Source organism: Pleurodeles waltl, chromosome 8 (assembly GCF_031143425.1).
Source record: "Pleurodeles waltl isolate 20211129_DDA chromosome 8, aPleWal1.hap1.20221129, whole genome shotgun sequence".
Lineage (NCBI taxonomy): Eukaryota > Metazoa > Chordata > Amphibia > Caudata > Salamandridae > Pleurodeles > Pleurodeles waltl.
In genome coordinates this window covers 1,396,776,357-1,396,794,265 of record NC_090447.1, presented here as the reverse complement: position 1 = coordinate 1,396,794,265, position 17,909 = coordinate 1,396,776,357, and positions in this window count along the sequence as shown.

Here is a 17,909-nt window from a genome sequence, read left to right as displayed (position 1 = left end):
ATTCTGGGTAACAGAACCTGGTCAGAGCCCCACAAGTCACCCCATCTTGGATTCCCCTACGTCTCTAGTTTTCAAAAATGCACAGGTTTGGTATGTTTCCCTAGGTGCTGGCTGAGCTAGAGGCCAAAATCTACAGATAGGCACTTTGCAAAAAACACCTCTGTTTTCTTTAAAAAAATGTGATGTGTCCACATTGTGTTTTGGGGTGTTTCCTGTCACGGGCGCTAGGCCTACCCACACAAGTGAGGTATCATTTTTATCGGGAGACTTGGGGGAACGCTGGGTGGAAGGAAATTTGTGGCTCCTCTCAGATTCCAGAACTTTCTGTCACCGAAATGTGAGGAAAACGTGTTTTTTTAGCCAAGTTTTGAGGTTTGCAAAGGATTCTGGGTAACAGAACCTGGTCAGAGCCCCACAAGTCACCCCATCTTAGATTCCCCTAGGTCTCTAGTTTTCAAAAATGCACAGGTTTGGTGGGTTTCCGTAGTTGCCGGCTGAGCTAGAGGCCAAAATCTACAGGTAGGCACTTTGTAAAAAAGACCTCTGTTTTCTTTCAAAAAATGGGATGTGTCCACGTTGTGTTTTGGGGCATTTCCTGTCATGGGCGCTAGGCCTACCCACAAAAGTGAGGTATCATTTTTATCGGGAGACATGGGGGACCGCTGGGTGGAAGGAAATTTGTGCTTCCTCTCAGATTCCAGAACTTTCTGTCACCAAAATGTGAGGAAAATGTGTTTTGTTAGCCAGATTTTGAGGTTTGCAAAGGATTCTGGGTAACAGAACCTGGTCAGAGCCCCACAAGTCACCCCATCTTGGATTCCCCTAGGTCTCTAGTTTTCAAAAATGCACAGGTTTGGTATGTTTCCCTAGGTGCCGGCTGAGCTAGAGGCCAAAATCTACAGATAGGCACTTTGCAAAAAACACGTCTGTTTTCTTTAAAAAAATGTGATGTGTCCACGTTGTGTTTTGGGGTGTTTCCTGTCACGGGCGCTAGGCCTACCCACACAAGTGAGGTATCATTTTTATCGGGAGACTTGGGGGAACGCTGGGTGGAAGGAAATTTGTGGCTCCTCTCAGATTCCAGAACTTTCTGTCACCGAAATGTGAGGAGAACGTGTTTTTTTAGCCAAATTTTGAGGTTTGCAAAGGATTCTGGGTAACAGAACCTGGTCAGAGCCCCACAAGTCACCCCATATTGGATTCCCCTAGGTCTCTAGTTTAAAAAAATGCACAGGTTTGGTAGGTTTCCTTAGGTGCCGGCTGAGCTAGAGGCCAAAATCTACAGGTAGGCACTTTGCAAAAACCACCTCTGTTTTCTTTAAAAAAATGTGATGTGTCCACATTGTGTTTTGGGGCATTTCCTGTCACGGGCGCTAGGCCTACCAACACAAGTGAGGTATCATTTTTATCGGGAGACTTGGGGGAACGCTGGGTGGAAGGAAATTTGTGGCTCCTCTCAGATTCCAGAACTTTCTGTCACCGAAATGTGAGGAAAACTTGTTTTTTTAGCCAAATTTTGAGGTTTGCAAAGGATTCTGGGTAACAGAACCTGGTCAGAGCCCCACAAGTCACCCCATCTTGGATTCCCCTAGGTCTCTAGTTTTCAAAAATGCACAGGTTTGGTATGTTTCCCTAGGTGCCGGCTGAGCTAGAGGCCAAAATCTACAGATAGGCACTTTGCAAAAAACACCTCTGTTTTCTTTAAAAAAATGTGATGTGTCCACATTGTGTTTTGGGGTGTTTCCTGTCACGGGCGCTAGGCCTACCCACACAAGTGAGGTATCATTTTTATCGGGAGACTTGGGGGAACGCTGGGTGGAAGGAAATTTGTGGCTCCTCTCAGATTCCAGAACTTTCTGTCACCGAAATGTGAGGAAAATGTGTTTTTTTAGCCAAATTTTGACGTTTACAAAGGATTCTGGGTAACAGAACCTGGCCAGAGCCCCACAAGTCACCCATCTTGGATTCCAAAATGGTCTCTAGTTTTAAAAAATGAACAGGTTTGGTAGGTTTCCCTAGGTGCCGGCTGAGCTAGAGGCCAAAATCTACAGGTAGGCACTTTGCAAAAAACACCTCTGTTTTCTTTAAAAAAATGTGATGTGTCCACATTGTGTTTTGGGGTGTTTCCTGTCACGGGCGCTAGGCCTACCCACACAAGTGAGGTATCATTTTTATCGGGAGACTTGGGGGAACGCTGGGTGGAAGGAAATTTGTGGCTCCTCTCAGATTCCAGAACTTTCTGTCACCGAAATGTGAGGAAAACGTGTTTTTTTAGCCAAGTTTTGAGGTTTGCAAAGGATTCTGGGTAACAGAACCTGGTCAGAGCCCCACAAGTCACCCCATCTTAGATTCCCCTAGGTCTCTAGTTTTCAAAAATGCACAGGTTTGGTGGGTTTCCGTAGTTGCCGGCTGAGCTAGAGGCCAAAATCTACAGGTAGGCACTTTGTAAAAAAGACCTCTGTTTTCTTTCAAAAAATGGGATGTGTCCACGTTGTGTTTTGGGGCATTTCCTGTCATGGGCGCTAGGCCTACCCACAAAAGTGAGGTATCATTTTTATCGGGAGACATGGGGGACCGCTGGGTGGAAGGAAATTTGTGCTTCCTCTCAGATTCCAGAACTTTCTGTCACCAAAATGTGAGGAAAATGTGTTTTGTTAGCCAGATTTTGAGGTTTGCAAAGGATTCTGGGTAACAGAACCTGGTCAGAGCCCCACAAGTCACCCCATCTTGGATTCCCCTAGGTCTCTAGTTTTCAAAAATGCACAGGTTTGGTATGTTTCCCTAGGTGCCGGCTGAGCTAGAGGCCAAAATCTACAGATAGGCACTTTGCAAAAAACACGTCTGTTTTCTTTAAAAAAATGTGATGTGTCCACGTTGTGTTTTGGGGTGTTTCCTGTCACGGGCGCTAGGCCTACCCACACAAGTGAGGTATCATTTTTATCGGGAGACTTGGGGGAACGCTGGGTGGAAGGAAATTTGTGGCTCCTCTCAGATTCCAGAACTTTCTGTCACCGAAATGTGAGGAGAACGTGTTTTTTTAGCCAAATTTTGAGGTTTGCAAAGGATTCTGGGTAACAGAACCTGGTCAGAGCCCCACAAGTCACCCCATATTGGATTCCCCTAGGTCTCTAGTTTAAAAAAATGCACAGGTTTGGTAGGTTTCCTTAGGTGCCGGCTGAGCTAGAGGCCAAAATCTACAGGTAGGCACTTTGCAAAAACCACCTCTGTTTTCTTTAAAAAAATGTGATGTGTCCACATTGTGTTTTGGGGCATTTCCTGTCACGGGCGCTAGGCCTACCAACACAAGTGAGGTATCATTTTTATCGGGAGACTTGGGGGAACTCTGGGTGGAAGGAAATTTGTGGCTCCTCTCAGATTCCAGAACTTTCTGTCACCGAAATGTGAGGAAAACTTGTTTTTTTAGCCAAATTTTGAGGTTTGCAAAGGATTCTGGGTAACAGAACCTGGTCAGAGCCCCACAAGTCACCCCATCTTGGATTCCCCTAGGTCTCTAGTTTTCAAAAATGCACAGGTTTGGTATGTTTCCCTAGGTGCCGGCTGAGCTAGAGGCCAAAATCTACAGATAGGCACTTTGCAAAAAACACCTCTGTTTTCTTTAAAAAAATGTGATGTGTCCACATTGTGTTTTGGGGTGTTTCCTGTCACGGGCGCTAGGCCTACCCACACAAGTGAGGTATCATTTTTATCGGGAGACTTGGGGGAACGCTGGGTGGAAGGAAATTTGTGGCTCCTCTCAGATTCCAGAACTTTCTGTCACCGAAATGTGAGGAAAATGTGTTTTTTTAGCCAAATTTTGACGTTTACAAAGGATTCTGGGTAACAGAACCTGGCCAGAGCCCCACAAGTCACCCATCTTGGATTCCAAAATGGTCTCTAGTTTTAAAAAATGAACAGGTTTGGTAGGTTTCCCTAGGTGCCGGCTGAGCTAGAGGCCAAAATCTACAGGTAGGCACTTTGCAAAAAACACCTCTGTTTTCTTTCAAAAAATGTGATGTGTCCACGTTGTGTTTTGTGGCATTTCCTGTCACGGGCACCAGGCCTACCCACACAAGTGAGGTATCATTTTTATCGGGAGATATGGGGGAACGCTGGGTGGAAGGAAATTTGTGGCTCCTCTCAGATTCCAGAACTTTCTGTCACCGAAATGTGAGGAAAATGTGTTTTTTTAGCCATATTTTGAGGTTTGCAAAGGATTCTGGGTAACAGAACCTGGTCAGAGCCCCACAAGTCACCCAATCTTGGATTCCCCTAAGTCTCTAGTTTAAAAAAATGCACAGGTTTGGTAGGTTTCCCTAGGTGCCACAGGTAGGCACTTTGCAAAAAACACCTCTGTTTTCTTTCAAAAAATGTGATGTGTCCACGTTGTGTTTTGTGGCATTTCCTGTCACGGGCACCAGGCCTACCCACACAAGTGAGGTATCATTTTTATCGGGAGACTTGGGGGAACGCTGGGTGGAAGGAAATTTGTGGCTCCTCTCAGATTCCAGAACTTTCTGTCACCGAAATGTGAGGAGAACGTGTTTTTTTAGCCAAATTTTGAGGTTTGCAAAGGATTCTGGGTAACAGAACCTGGTCAGAGCCCCACAAGTCACCCCATATTGGATTCCCCTAGGTCTCTAGTTTAAAAAAATGCACAGGTTTAGTAGGTTTCCTTAGGTGCCGGCTGAGCTAGAGGCCAAAATCTACAGGTAGGCACTTTGCAAAAACCACCTCTGTTTTCTTTAAAAAAATGTGATGTGTCCACATTGTGTTTTGGGGCATTTCCTGTCACGGGCGCTAGGCCTACCAACACAAGTGAGGTATCATTTTTATCGGGAGACTTGGGGGAACGCTGGGTGGAAGGAAATTTGTGGCTCCTCTCAGATTCCAGAACTTTCTGTCACCGAAATGTGAGGAAAACTTGTTTTTTTAGCCAAATTTTGAGGTTTGCAAAGGATTCTGGGTAACAGAACCTGGTCAGAGCCCCACAAGTCACCCCATCTTGGATTCTCCTAGGTCTCTAGTTTTCAAAAATGCACAGGTTTGGTATGTTTCCCTAGGTGCCGGCTGAGCTAGAGGCCAAAATCTACAGATAGGCACTTTGCAAAAAACACCTCTGTTTTCTTTAAAAAAATGTGATGTGTCCACATTGTGTTTTGGGGTGTTTCCTGTCACGGGCGCTAGGCCTACCCACACAAGTGAGGTATCATTTTTATCGGGAGACTTGGGGGAACGCTGGGTGGAAGGAAATTTGTGGCTCCTCTCAGATTCCAGAACTTTCTGTCACCGAAATGTGAGGAAAATGTGTTTTTTTAGCCAAATTTTGACGTTTACAAAGGATTCTGGGTAACAGAACCTGGCCAGAGCCCCACAAGTCACCCATCTTGGATTCCAAAATGGTCTCTAGTTTTAAAAAATGAACAGGTTTGGTATGTTTCCCTAGGTGCCGGCTGAGCTAGAGGCCAAAATCTACAGGTAGGCACTTTGCAAAAAACACCTCTGTTTTCTTTCAAAAAATGTGATGTGTCCACGTTGTGTTTTGTGGCATTTCCTGTCACGGGCACCAGGCCTACCCACACAAGTGAGGTATCATTTTTATCGGGAGATATGGGGGAACGCTGGGTGGAAGGAAATTTGTGGCTCCTCTCAGATTCCAGAACTTTCTGTCACCGAAATGTGAGGAAAATGTGTTTTTTTAGCCATATTTTGAGGTTTGCAAAGGATTCTGGGTAACAGAACCTGGTCAGAGCCCCACAAGTCACCCAATCTTGGATTCCCCTAAGTCTCTAGTTTAAAAAAATGCACAGGTTTGGTAGGTTTCCCTAGGTGCCACAGGTAGGCACTTTGCAAAAAACACCTCTGTTTTCTTTCAAAAAATGTGATGTGTCCACGTTGTGTTTTGTGGCATTTCCTGTCACGGGCACCAGGCCTACCCACACAAGTGAGGTATCATTTTTATCGGGAGATATGGGGGAACGTTGGGTGGAAGGAAATTTGTGGCTCCTCTCAGATTCCAGAACTTTCTGTCACCGAAATGTGAGGAAAACGTGTTTTTTTAGCCAAGTTTTGAGGTTTGCAAAGGATTCTGGGTAACAGAACCTGGTCAGAGCCCCTCAAGTCCCCCATCTTGGATTCCCCTAGGTCTCTAGTTTTCAAAAATGCACAGGTTTGGTTGGTTTCCCTAGGTGCCGGCTGAGCTAGAGGCCAAAATCTACAAATAGGCACTTTGTAAAAAACACCTCTGTTTTCTTTTAAAAAATGTGATGTGTCCACGTTGTGCTTTGGGGTGTTTCCTGTCACGGGTGCTAGGCCTACCCACACAAGTGAGGTATCATTTTTATCTGGAGACTTGGGGTAACGCTGGGTGGAAGGAAATTTGTGGCTCCTCTCAGATTCCAGAACTTTCTGTCACTGAAATGTGAGGAAAACGTGTTTTTTAGCCAAATTTTGATGTTTGCAAAGGATTCTGGGTAACAGAACCTGGTCAGAGCCCCACAAGTCACCCCATCTTGGATTCCCCTAGGTCTCTAGTTTTAAAAAATGCACAGGTTTGGTATGTTTCCCTAGGTGCCGGCTGAGCTAGAGGCCAAAATCTACAGATAGGCACTTTGCAAAAAACACCTCTGTTTTCTTTAAAAAAATGTGATGTGTCCACGTTGTGTTTTGGGGTGTTTCCTTTCACGGGCGCAAGGCCTACCCACACAAGTGAGGTATCATTTTTATCGGGAGACTTGGGTGAACGCTGGTTGGAAGGAAATTTGTGGCTCCTCTCAGATTCCACAACTTTCTGTCACCGAAATTTGAGAAAAACGTGTTTTTTTAGCCAAATTTTGATGTTTGCAAAGGATTCTGGGTAACAGAACCTGGTCAGAGCCCCACAAGTCACCCCATCTTAGATTCCCCTATGTCTCTAGTTTTCAAAAATGCACAGGTTTAGTAGGTTTCCCTAGGTGCCGGCTGAGCCAGAGGCCAAAATCTGCAGATAGGCACTTTGCAAAAAAGTCCTCTGCTTTCTTTAAAAAAATGTGATGTGTCCACGTTGTGTTTTGTGGCATTTCCTGTCACGGGCGCCAGGCCTACCCACACAAGTGAGGTATCATTTTTATCGGGAGACTTGGGGAAACGCTGGGTGGAAGGAAATTTGTGGCTCCTCTCAGATTCCAGAACTTTCTGTCACCAAAATGTGAGGAAAACGTGTTTTTTTAGCCAAAGTTTGAGGTTTGCAAAGGATTCTGGGTAACAGAACCTGGTCAGAGCCCCACAAGTCACCCCATCTTGGATTACCCTAGGTCTCTAGTTTTCAAAAATGCACAGGTTTGGTAGGTTTCCCTAGGTGCCGGCTGAGCTAGAGGCCAAAATCTACAGATAGGCACTCTGCAAAAAACACCTCTGTTTTCTTTCAGAAAATGTGATGTGTCCACGTTGTGTTTTGTGGCATTTCCTGTCACGGGCGCAAGGCCTACCCACACAAGTGAGGTATCATTTTTATCGGGAGACATGGGGGAACGCTGGGTGGAAGGAAATTTGTGGCTCCTCTCAGATTCCAGAACATTCTGTCACCGAAATGTGAGGAAAACGTGTTTTTTTAGCCAAATTTTGAGGTTTGCAAAGGATTCTGGGTAACAGAACCTGGCCAGAGCCCCACAAGTCCCCCATCTTGGATTCCCCTAGGTCTCTAGTTTTCAAAAATGCACAGGTTTGGTAGGTTTCCCTAGGTGCCGGCTGAGCTAGAGGCCAAAATCTACAAATAGGCACTTTGCAAAAAACACCTCTGTTTTCTTTCAAAAAATGTGATGTGTCCACATTGTTCTTTGGGGTGTTTCCTGTCACGGGTCCTAGGCCTACCCACACAAGTGAGGTATAATTTTTATCTGGAGACTTGGGGGAACGCTGGGTGGAAGGAAATTTGTGGCTCCTCTCAGATTCCAGAACTTTCTGTCACCGAAATGTGAGGAAAACGTGTTTTTTTAGCCAAATTTTGAGGTTTGCAATGGATTCTGGGTAACAGAACCTGGTCAGAGCCCCACAAGTCACCCCATCTTGGATTCCCCTAGGTCTCTAGTTTAAAAAAATGCACAGGTTTGGTAGGTTTCCCTAGGTGCTGGATGAGCTAGAGGCCAAAATCTACAGGTAGGCACTTTGCAAAAAACACTTCTGTTTTCTTTCAAAAAATGTGATGTGTCCACGTTGTGTTTTGTGGCATTTCCTGTCACGGGCACCAGGCCTACCCACACAAGTGAGGTATCATTTTTATCGGGAGATATGAGGGAACGCTGGGTGGAAGGAAATTTGTGGCTCCTCTCAGATTCCAGAACTTTCTGTCACCGAAATGTGAGGAAAACGTGTTTTTTTAGCCAAGTTTTGAGGTTTGCAAAGGATTCTGGGTAACAGAACCTGGTCAGAGCCCCACAAGTCACCCCATCTTAGATTCCCCTAGGTCTCTAGTTTAAAAAAATGCACAGGTTTGGTAGGTTTCCCTAGGTGCCGGCTGAGCTAGAGGCCAAAATCTATAGATAGGCACTTTGCAAAAAACACCTCTGTTTTCTTTAAAAAAATGTGATGTGTCCACGTTGTGTTATGGGGTATTTCCTGTCACGGGCGCTAGGCCTACCCACACAAGTGAGGTATCATTTTTATCGGGAGACATGGGCGAACGCTGGGTGGAAGGAAATTTGTGCCTCCTCTCAGATTCCAGAACTTTCTGTCACCGAAATGTGAGGAAAATGTGTTTTTTTAGCCATATTTTGAGGTTTGCAAAGGATTCTGGGTAACAGAACCTGGTCAGAGCCCCACAAGTCACCCCATCTTGGATTCCCCTAGGTCTCTAGTTTAAAACAATGCACAGGTTTGGTAGGTTTCCCTAGGTGCTGGATGAGCTAGAGGCCAAAATCTACAGGTAGGCACTTTGCAAAAAACACCTCTGTTTTCTTTCTAAAAATGTGATGTGTCCACGTTGTGTTTTGTGGCATTTCCTGTCACGGGCGCCAGGCCTACCCACACAAGTGAGGTATCATTTTTATCGGGAGATATGGGGGAACGCTGGGTGGAAGGAAATTTGTGGCTCCTCTCAGATTCCAGAACTTTCTGTCACCGAAATGTGAGGAAAACGTGTTTTTTTAGCCAAATTTTGAGGGTTGCAAAGGATTTTGGGTAACAGAACCTGGTCAGAGCCCCTCAAGTCCTCCATCTTGGATTCCCCTAAGTCTCTAGTTTTCGAAAATGCACAGGTTTGGTAGGTTTCCCTAGGTGCCGGCTGAGCTAGAGGCCAAAATCTATAAATAGGCACTTTGCAAAAAAACCTCTGTTTTCTTTAAAAAAATGTGATGTGTCCACGTTGTGCTTTGGGGTGTTTCCTGTCACGGGTGCTAGGCCTACCCACACAAGTGAGGTATCATTTTTATCTGGAGACTTGGGGGAACGCTGGGTGGAAGGAAATTTGTGGCTCCTCTCAGATTCCAGAACTTTCTGTCACCGAAATGTGAGGAAAACGTGTTTTTTTAGCCAAATTTTGAGGTTTGCAAAGGATTCTGGGTAACAGAACCTGGTCAGAGCCCCACAAGTCACCCCATCCTAGATTCCCCTAGGTCTCTAGTTTTAAATAATGCACAGGTTTGATAGGTTTCCCTAGGTGCCGGCTGAGCTAGAGGCCAAAATCTACAGATAGGCACTCTGCAAAAAACACCTCTGTTTTCTTTAAAAAAATGTGATGTGTCCACGTTGTGTTTTGGGGTGTTTCCTGTCACGGGCGCTAGGCCTACCCACACAAGTAAGGTATCATTTTTATCGGGAGACTTGGGTGAACGCTGGTTGGAAGAAATTTGTGGCTCCTCTCAGATTCCAGAACTTTCTGTCACCGAAATGTGAGAAAAACGTGTTTTTTTAGCCAAATTTTGACGTTTGCAAAGGATTCTGGGTAACAGAACCTGGTCAGAGCCCCACAAGTTACCCCATCTTAGATTCCCCTAGGTCTCTAGTTTTAAAAAATGCACAGGTTTGGTAGGTTTCCCTAGGTGCCGGCTGAGCTAGAGGCCAAAATCTACAGATAGGCACTTTGCAAAAAAGACCTCTGTTTTCTTTAAAAAAATGTGATGTGTCCACGTTGTGTTTTGTGGCATTTCCTGTCACGGGCGCCAGGCCTACCCACACAAGTGAGGTATCATTTTTATCAGGAGACTTGGGGGAACGCTGGGTGGAAGGAAATTTGTAGCTCCTCTAAGATTCCAGAACTTTCTGTCACCGAAATGTGAGGAAAACGTGTTTTTGTAGCCAAATTTTGAGGTTTGCAAAGGATTCTGGGTAACAGAACCTGGTCAGAGCCCCACAAGTCACCCCATCTTGGATTCCCCTAGGTCTCTAGTTTTAAAAAATGCACAGGTTTGGTAGGTTTCCTTAGGTGCCGGCTGAGCTAGAGGCCAAAATCTACAGATAGGCACTCTGCAAAAAACACCTCTGTTTTCTTTAAAAAAATGTGATGTGTCCACGTTGTGTTTTGGGGTGTTTCCTGTCACGGGCGCTAGGCCCACCACACAAGTGAGGTATCATTTTTATCGGGAGACTTGGGTGAACGCTGGTTGGAAGGAAATTTGTTGCTCATCTCAGATTCCAGAACTTTCTGTCACCGAAATGTGAGGAAAACTTGTTTTTTTAGCCAAATTTTGTGGTTTGCAAAGGATTCTGGGTAACAGAACCTGGTCAGTGCCCCATAAGTCCCCCATATTGGATTCCCCTAGGTCTCTAGTTTTCAAAAATGCACAGGTTTGGTAGGTTTCCCTAGGTGCCGGCTGAGCTAGAGGCCAAAATCTACAAATAGGCACTTTGCAAAAAACACCTCTGTTTTCTTTAAAAAAATGTGATGTGTCCATGTTGTGCTTTGGGGTGCTTCCTGTCACGGGTGCTAGGCCTACCCACACAAGTGAGGTATAATTTTTATCTGGAGACTTGTGGGAACGCTGGGTGGAAGGAAATTTGTGGCTCCTCTCAGATTCCAGAACTTTCTGTCACCGAAATGTGAGGAAAACTTGTTTTTTTAGCCAAATTTTGAGGTTTGCAAAGGATTCTGGGTAACAGAACCTGGTTAGAGCCCCACAAGTCACCCCATCTTGGATTCCCCTAGGTCGCTAGTTTCCAAAATGCACAGGTTTGGTAGGTTTCCCTAGGTGCCGGCTGAGCTAGAGGCCAAAATCTACAGATAGGCACTTTGCAAAAAACACCTCTGTTTTCTTTAAAAAAATTTGATGTGTCCACGTTGTGTTATGGGGTGTTTCCTGTCACGGGCGCTAGGCCTACCCACACAAGTGAGGTATCATTTTTATCGGGAGACATGGGGGAACGCTGGGTGGAAGGAAATTTGTGCCTCCTCTCAGATTCTAGAACTTTCTGTCACCGAAATGTGAGTAAAATGTGTTTTTTTAGCCATATTTTGAGGTTTGCAAAGGATTCTGGGTAACAGAACCTGGTCAGAGCCCCACAAGTCACCCCATCTTGGATTCCCCTAGGTCTCTAGTTTAAAAAAATGCACAGGTTTGGTAGGTTTCCCTAGGTGCTGGATGAGCTAGAGGCCAAAATCTACAGGTAGGCACTTTGCAAAAAACACCTCTGTTTTCTTTCAAAAAATGTGATGTGTCCACGTTGTGTTTTGTGGCATTTCCTGTCACGGGCGCCAGGCCTACCCACACAAGTGAGGTATCATTTTTATCGGGAGATATGGGGGAACGCTGGGTGGAAGGAAATTTGTGGCTCCTCTCAGATTCCATAACTTTCTGTCACCGAAATGTGAGGAAAACGTGTTTTTTTAGCCAAATTTTGAGGTTTGCAAAGGATTCTGGGTAACAGAACCTGGTCAGAGCCCCTCAAGTCCCCCATCTTGGATTCCCCTAAGTCTCTAGTTTTCAAAAATGCACAGGTTTGGTAGGTTTCCCTAGGTGCCGGCTGAGCTAGAGGCCAAAATCTACAAATAGGCACTTTGCAAAAAAACCTCTGTTTTCTTTCAAAAAATGTGATGAGTCCACGTTGTGCTTTGGGGTGTTTCCTGTCACGGGTGCTAGGCCTACCCACACAAGTGAGGTATCATTTTTATCTGGAGACTTGGGGGAACGCTGGGTGGAAGGAAATTTGTGGCTCCTCTCAGATTCCAGAACTTTCTGTCACCGAAATGTGAGGAAAACGTGTTTTTTTAAGCCAAATTTTGAGGTTTGCAAAGGATTCTGGGTAACAGAACCTGGTCAGAGCCCCCCAAGTCACCCCATCTTAGATTCCCCTAGGTCTCTAGTTTTCAAAAATGCACAGGTTTGGTAGGTTTCCCTAGGTGCCGGCTGAGCTAGAGGCCAAAATCTACAGATAGGCATTCTGCAAAAAACACCTCTGTTTTCTTTAAAAAAATGTGATGTGTCCACGTTGTGTTTTGGGGTGTTTCCTGTCACGGGCGCTAGGCCTACCCACACAAGTGAGGTATCATTTTTATCGGGAGACTTGGGTGAATGCTGGTTGGAAGGAAATTTGTGGCTCCTCTCAGATTCCAGAACTTTCTGTCACCGAAATGTGAGAAAAATGTGTTTTTTTAGCCAAATCTTGACGTTTGCAAAGGATTCTGGGTAACAGAACCTGGTCAGAGCCCCACAAGTTACCCCATCTTAGATTCCCCTAGGTCTCTAGTTTTAAAAAATGCACAGGTTTGGTAGGTTTCCCTAGGTGCCGGCTGAGCTAGAGGCCAATATCTACAGATAGGCACTTTGCAAAAAAGACCTCTGTTTTCTTTAAAAAAATTTGATGTGTCCACGTTGTGTTTTGTGGCATTTCCTGTCACGGGCGCCAGGCCTACCCACACAAGTGAGGTATCATTTTTATCAGGAGACTTGGGGGAACGCTGGGTGGAAGGAAATTTGTACCTCCTCTCAGATTCCAGAACTTTCTGTCACCGAAATGTGAGAAAAATGTGTTTTTTTAGCCAAATCTTGACGTTTGCAAAGGATTCTGGGTAACAGAACCTGGTCAGAGCCCCACAAGTTACCCCATCTTAGATTCCCCTGGTCTCTAGTTTTCAAAAATGCACAGGTTTGGTAGGTTTCCCTAGGTGCCGGCTGAGCTAGAGGCCAATATCTACAGATAGGCACTTTGCAAAAAAGACCTCTGTTTTCTTTAAAAAAATGTGATGTGTCCACGTTGTGTTTTGTGGCATTTCCTGTCACGGGCGCCAGGCCTACCCACACAAGTGAGGTATCATTTTTATCAGGAGACTTGGGGGAACGCTGGGTGGAAGGAAATTTGTAGCTCCTCTCAGATTCCAGAACTTTCTGTCACCGAAATGTGAGGAAAACGTGTTTTTGTAGCCAAATTTTGAGGTTTGCAAAGGATTCTGGGTAACAGAACCTGGTCAGAGCCCCACAAGTCACCCCATCTTGGATTCCCCTAGGTCTCTAGTTTTCAAAAATGCACAGGTTTGGTAGGTACCCTAGGTGCCGGCTGAGCTAGAGGCCAAAATCTACAGATAGGCACTCTGCAAAAAACACCTCTGTTTTCTTTAAAAAAATGTGATGTGTCCACGTTGTGTTTTGGGGTGTTTCCTGTCACGGGCGCTAGGCCTACCCACACAAGTGAGGTATCATTTTTATCGGGAGACTTGGGTGAACGCTGGTTGGAAGGAAATTTGTTGCTCATCTCAGATTCCAGAACTTTCTGTCACCGAAATGTGAGAAAAACGTGTTTTTTTTGCCAAATTTTGATGTTTGCAAAGGATTCTGGGTAACAGAACCTGGTCAGAGCCCCACAAGTCACCCCATCTTAGATTCCCCTAGGTCTCTAGTTTTAAAAAATGCACAGGTTTGGTAGGTTTCCCTAGGTGCCGGTTGAGCTAGAGGCCAAAATCTACAGGTAGGCACTTTGCAAAAAAGACCTCTGTTTTCTTTCAGAAAATGTGATGTGTCCACGTTGTGTTTTGTGGCATTTCCTGTCACGGGCGCCAGGCCTACCCACACAAGTGAGGTATCATTTTTATCGGGAGATATGGGGGAACGCTGGGTGGAAGGAAATTTGTGGCTCCTCTCAGATTCCAGAACTTTCTGTCACCGAAATGTGAGGAAAATGTGTTTTAGTAGCCAAATTTTGAGGTTTGCAAAGGATTCTGGGTAACAGAACCTGGTCAGAGCCCCACAAGTCACCCCATCTTGCATTCCCCTAGGTCTCTAGTTTCCAAAATGCACAGGTTTGGTAGGTTTCCCTAGGTGCCGGCTGAGCTAGAGGCCAAAATCTACAAATAGGCACTTTGCAAAAAACACCTCTGTTTTCTTTAAAAAAATGTGATGTGTCCACGTTGTGTTTTGGGGTGTTTCCTGTCACGGGCGCTAGGCCTACCCACACAAGTGAGGTATCATTTTTATCGGGAGACTTGGGGTAACGCTGGGTGGAAGGAAATTTGTGGCTCCTCTCAGATTCCAGAACTTTCTGTCACCGAAATGTGAGGAAAACGTGTTTTTTTAGCCAAATTTTGACGTTTGCATAGGATTGTGGGTAACAGAACCTGGTCAGAGCCCCACAAGTCACCCCATCTTAGATTCCCCTAAGTCTCTAGTTTTCCAAAATGCACGGGTTTGGTAGGTTTCCCTAGTTGCCGGCTGAGATAGAGGCCAAAATCTACAGGTAGGCACTTTGTAAAAAAGACCTCTGTTTTCTTTTAAAAAATGGGATGTGTCCACGTTGTGTTTTGAGGCATTTCCTGTCATAGACGCCAGGCCTTCCCACACAAGTGAGGTATCATTTTTATCTGGAGACTTGGGGGAATGCTGGGTGGAAGGAAATTTGTGGCTCCTCTCAGATTCCAGAACTTTCTGTCACCGAAATGTGAGGAAAATGTGTTTTTTTAGCCAGATTTTGAGGTTTGCAAAGGATTCTGGGTAACAGAACCTGGTCAGAGCCCCACAAGTCACCCCATCTTGGATTCCCCTAGGTCTCTAGTTTTAAAAAATGCACAGGTTTGGTACGTTTCCCTTGGTGCCGGCTGAGCTAGAGGCCAAAATCTACAGGTAGGCACTTTGGAAAAAAGACCTCTGTTTTCTTTCAAAAAATGTGATGTGTCCACGTTGTGTTTTGTGGCATTTCCTGTCACGGGCGCCAGGCCTACCCACACAAGTGAGGTATCATTTTTATCGGGAGATATGGGGGAACGCTGGGTGGAAGGAAATTTGTGGCTCCTCTCAGATTCCAGAACTTTCTGTCACCGAAATGTGAGAAAAACGTGTTTTTTTAGCCAGATTTTGAGGTTTGCAAAGGATTCTGGGTAACAGAACCTGGTCAGAGCCCCACAAGTCATCCCATCTTGGATTCCCCTAGGTCTCTAATTGTAAATAATGCACAGCTTTGGTAGGTTTCCTTAGGTGCCAGCTGAGATAGAGGCCAAAATCTACAGGGAGGCACTTTGCAAAAAACACCTCTGTTTTCTTTCAAAAAATGTGATGTGTCCACGTTGTGTTTTGGGGCATTTCCTGTCACGGGGGCGCTAGGCCTACCCACACAAGTGAGGTATCATTTTTATCGGGAGACTTGGGGGAACGCTGGGTGGAAGGAAATTTGTGGCTCCTCTCAGATTGCAGAACTTTCTGTCACCGAAATGTGAGGAAAACGTGTTTTTTTAGCCAAATTTTGAGGTTTGCAAAGGATTCTGGGTAACAGAACCTGGTCCGAGCCCCGCAAGTCACCCCATCTTGGATTCCCCTAGGTCTCTAGTTTTCAAAAATGCACAGGTTTGGTATGTTTCCCTAGGTGCCGGCTGAGCTAGAGGCCAAAATCTACAGATAGGCACTTTGCAAAAAACACGTCTGTTTTCTTTAAAAAAATGTGATGTGTCCACGTTGTGTTTTGGGGTGTTTCCTGTCACGGGCGCTAGGCCTACCCACACAAGTGAGGTATCATTTTTATCGGGAGACTTGGGGGAACGCTGGGTGGAAGGAAATTTGTGGCTCCTCTCAGATTCCAGAACTTTCTGACACCGAAATGTGAGGAAAACTTGTTTTGTTAGCCACATTTTGAGGTTTGCAAAGGATTCTGAGTAACAGAACCTGGTCAGAGCCCCACAAGTCACCCCATCTTGGATTCCCTTAGGTCTCTAGTTTTAAAAAATGCACAGGTTTGGTAGGTTTCCCTAGGTGCCGGCTGAGCTAGAGGCCAAAATCTACAGGTAAGCACTTTGCAAAAAACACCTCTGTTTTCTTTAAAAAAATGTGATGTGTCCACGTTGTGTTTTGGGGTGTTTCCTGTCACGGGTGCTAGGCCTACCCACACAAGTGAGGTATCATTTTTATCGGGAGACTTGGGGGAACGCTGGGAGGAAGGAAATTTGTGGCTCCTCTCAGATTCCAGAACTTTCTGTCACCGAAATGTGAGGAAAACGTGTTTTTTTAGCCAAATTTTGACGTTTGCAAAGGATTCTGGGTAACAGAACCTGGTCAGAGCCCCACAAGTCACCCCATCTTAGATTCCCCTAGGTCTCTAGTTTTCAAAAATGCACAGGTTTGGTAGGTTTCCCTAGTTGCCGGCTGAGCTAGAGGCCAAAATCTACAGATAGGCACTTTGCAAAAAACACCTCTGTTTTCTTTTAAAAAATGTGATGTGTCCACATTGTGTTTTGGGGAGTTTCCTGTCACGGGCGCTAGGCCTACCCACACAAGTGAGGTATCATTTTTATCGGGAGACTTGGGGTAACGCTGGGTGGAAGGAAATTTGTGGCTCCTCTCAGATTCCAGAACTTTCTGTCACCGAAATGTGAGGAAAACGTGTTTTTTTAGCCAAATTTTGACGTTTGCATAGGATTCTGGGTAACAGAACCTAGTCAGAGCCCCACAAGTCACCCCATCTTAGATTCCCCTAGGTCTCTAGTTTTAAAAAATGCACGGGTTTGGTAGGTTTCCCTAGTTGCCGGCTGAGCTAGAGGCCAAAATCTACAGGTAGGCACTTTGTAAAAAACACCTCTATTTTCTTTTAAAAAATGGGATGTGTCCACGTTGTGTTTTGGGGCATTTCCTGTCATAGACGCCAGGCCTACCCACACAAGTGAGGTATCATTTTTATCGGGAGACATGGGGGACCGCTGGGTGGAAGGAAATTTGTGCCTCCTCTCAGATTCCAGAACTTTCTGTCACCGAAATGTGAGGAAAATGTGTTTTTTTAGCCAGATTTTGAGGTTTGCAAAGTATTCTGGGTAACAGAACCTGGTCAGAGCCCCACAAGTCACCCCATCTTGGATTCCCCTAGGTCTCTAGTTTTAAAAAATGCACAGGTTTGGTAGGTTTCCCTAGGTGCTGGCTGAGCTAGAGGACAAAATCTACGCTTAGGCACTTTGCAAAAAACACCTCTATTTTCTTTTAAAAAATGTGATGTGTCCACGTTGTGTTTTGGGGCGTTTCCTGTCACGGGCGCTAGGCCTACCCACACAAGTGAGGTATCATTTTTATCTGGAGACTTGGGGAACGCTGGGTGGAAGGAAATTTGTAGCTCCTCTCAGATTCCAGAACTTTCTGTCACCGAAATGTGAGGAAAACGTGTTTTTGTAGCCAAATTTTGAGGTTTGCAAAGGATTCTGGGTAACAGAACCTGGTCAGAGCCCCACAAGTCACCCCATCTTGGATTCCCCTAGGTCTCTAGTTTTCAAAAATTCACAGGTTTGGTAGGTACCCTAGGTGCCGGCTGAGCTAGAGGCCAAAATCTACAGATAGGCACTCTGCAAAAAACACCTCTGTTTTCTTTAAAAAAATGTGATGTGTCCACGTTGTGTTTTGGGGTGTTTCCTGTCACGGGCGCTAGGCCTACCCACACAAGTGAGGTATCATTTTTATCGGGAGACTTGGGTGAACGCTGGTTGGAAGGAAATTTGTTGCTCATCTCAGATTCCAGAACTTTCTGTCACCGAAATGTGAGAAAAACGT